This window comes from Lactuca sativa, chromosome 9 (genome assembly GCF_002870075.4).
Source record: "Lactuca sativa cultivar Salinas chromosome 9, Lsat_Salinas_v11, whole genome shotgun sequence".
Classification (NCBI taxonomy): domain Eukaryota; kingdom Viridiplantae; phylum Streptophyta; class Magnoliopsida; order Asterales; family Asteraceae; genus Lactuca; species Lactuca sativa.
The window spans coordinates 229248141-229250923 of NC_056631.2; positions in this window are offsets into that span (position 1 = coordinate 229248141).

Genomic DNA, 2783 nt, shown 5'->3' on the forward strand with positions numbered 1-2783 from the left:
GATCACCGCCAAGTTCCGCGAGAGGGCTTTGTTGGTTCCATAGTATGCAGTTGTAACATCCCAAGTCCAGATATACCTTGTAACCCTTGGTATTTTGAGTACTTGTCCATTATAGCCCTTTTAGAAAAAATGTGGTGAATGAGTACGCGGGGCGTACGTAAGTGTACGCTCAGCATATTCATATGTGTGTTTTTGACGCGGAAGCCACCTAGTACACAGGGCGTACCAGAGGGTACGCTGGGCGTACTAGACCCAGAGTGAAAACCCTAACATTGGGTGTGTCCCTATATAAATGATAGAGTAAATTACATGAATGGTCCCTATGGTTTGGTGTAATTTGCACGTTTGGTCCCTAACTTATTTTTTTAACTCGGAAGGTCCCTAGTATTTGTTTTTGTTACGCGCTTGGTCCCTGTCTTACATAAAAAGACTATTTTGACCTTGATTTTTTTCATTTTATTTAATCAAACACACTCCTAACCCTACCCCTTCACCTTACCTAACATACCCCACCATTTTTCCCCTATTTAAATAATAGTATTTTTAGGTAAGATAGGGACTAAGCGAGTAAAAAAAAACAAATAGTAGGGACCAAGCATGTAACAAAAACAAATAGTAGGGACCTTCCGAGTTAAGAAAATAAGTTAGGGACCAAACGTGCAAATTACCAAAAACCATAGGGACCATTCGTGTAATATACTCTAAATGATATGATGGCCTTATTCCTGGCCACCATTCTCAGACAACAAACCCTCTTAAACCCTAAACCTTCGTTCATAGAGCTTGTGAGTGCATTTGAGAGCCTTTGAGTGATTTTATGTGTTCTTGGAGTGAAGAAGAAGCTTTGGAGAAGAAGGAGTGAGAGTCCAAGCCCTTGGATCTGATATAGAGGTATAAAGCTTTAAGCTTTCTCACTCTTTTGATTTATGCATCATAGTAGAGTATTTTAGGGTTTTTGTCCTAAAAGTTGGAGACTTTATGAGATATTGAGCTCCAGGGAATATGATCAACCCCTTTGAGTGTATTTAGTGGTGTAGTGTCATAAAAATCAATACTTGGACGTTGGAATCAAGACATGCATGAGATATGAGCATTTTGAGCTAAGAAAGTGAGAGTTTTGTGTTTTTGTGACCTTATCATCCATGCAAAGGCTTAAAGTCACTGACTTTATGGAGTAAGAGTTATTAGGGAGTCCAGATCTGTGATATAAGCCAAGGTCTTAACTGATTAACACCAAATGAGTAAAAAGAGTGAAACAGGGACATACGTTGAGTGTAATCCCAATACATAAAACGTAGAGGTCAACCATCCCCGATGCCTACATAGCAGAAGAGTACGCCCATCGTAGAGAGCTGGTATGCGCAGCGTACTCTCTGTTGTTGACTTTTTGGTTGACTTTTAGGTTTTGGTTAATCTGTGGACTATTAAGGCCATGGAGGGGTAAAATGGTCTTTTACCCTTCTGTGAGTTTATAGAAGGGTTAGTCTAGCTTCATTGAGAGCCATTATTAATTAGGGATAATTATCGTATGTGTTAGGCGGAGGCTAGACCGGTGATTTGATTTTGAGGTTATCTGATTCTTACGAGGTGAGTCTTCTCTATATACTTACCATGAGTGGTATCTATGTGTGACCGAAGGGTCTTATGTGCTTACTTGAGTTATATTATGCATTTTGTGTGTGTGATATATATGTTATGTTCTGTGTTTACTGAGATAGGACCGGAGGGTCCAAACCGAGTTGTGGGACCGGAGGGTTTCCACTGAGACCGGACCGAAGGGTCCAAACCGAGCTGTGAGACCGGAGGGTATTCAATAAGACACTTGACCGGAGGGTCTACACCGAGACGCATGAGACCGGAGGGTCCATGCCAAGTTATAGCCATGAGAGGCTTATTATTTGTGTATGTGGTATTTTGGGGAACTCACTAAGCTTCGTGCTTACCGTGTTGTGTGATATGTGTTTCAGGTACTTCTCAGGACCGTGGGAAGGCGTCGGCGTGATTGTACATACTTGTTTAAGATTATGTTGAGGATTCTGGGATTTGACTTTTGTTTGTGGATTTACGATGACATTTGAGACACTTATGGTTTTTATGAAATGTAATAAATGAGTTTTATGTGTTTTAAAAATGAAAATTTTGGTTTGAAAATTTATGGTGTTACAAGTTGGTATAAAAGCCTTGGTTTGAGGGATTCGGATGCACCTTCGGGTATGTCTGGACTCAAACTGAGGATTTGAAAAAAAATTCAAAAGAAATGATTTTTCTAAACCGAGTAAGAGATTTTAAGAGAAAACGAGAATGAGTAGAGTGTACAATCAGCCAGAGCCCGAACGGTGGTTTCCCAAAATACCCTTACTTTTGTGTTATGAGATATTTATGAGGTGCTTATGAGATATTAGAAATGCATGCTAGAGAATAGGCTAGTTATTTCATATTCTAGGGCTAATGCCTTTACCTAGGAGATGCTTTTGATCAGTGTTATCTGTTATTTTCTCTGAGTATGTACTGAGTTTTGAGTCGAGAGATAATCTAGGAAGAGAAACCTAGATGAGCATATGAGCATCCTACTGAGAGAGTAGCCTGATATTATAAGAGATACAATACTTTTGAATTAGAATCCTAGGAGGAGGACTTGGGATGACTACAGGTTGGTGTGGTAGGTAGTATAGGGTCCGTACTACTGAAAGCACCGGATCTGTATGCAGCCCAAGTAAGAATCCTTAGGGTACTAAGGAGCCTGTAGGGGCAAGAATCGAGTGTGAGTATGCTCAAGCGAGTTT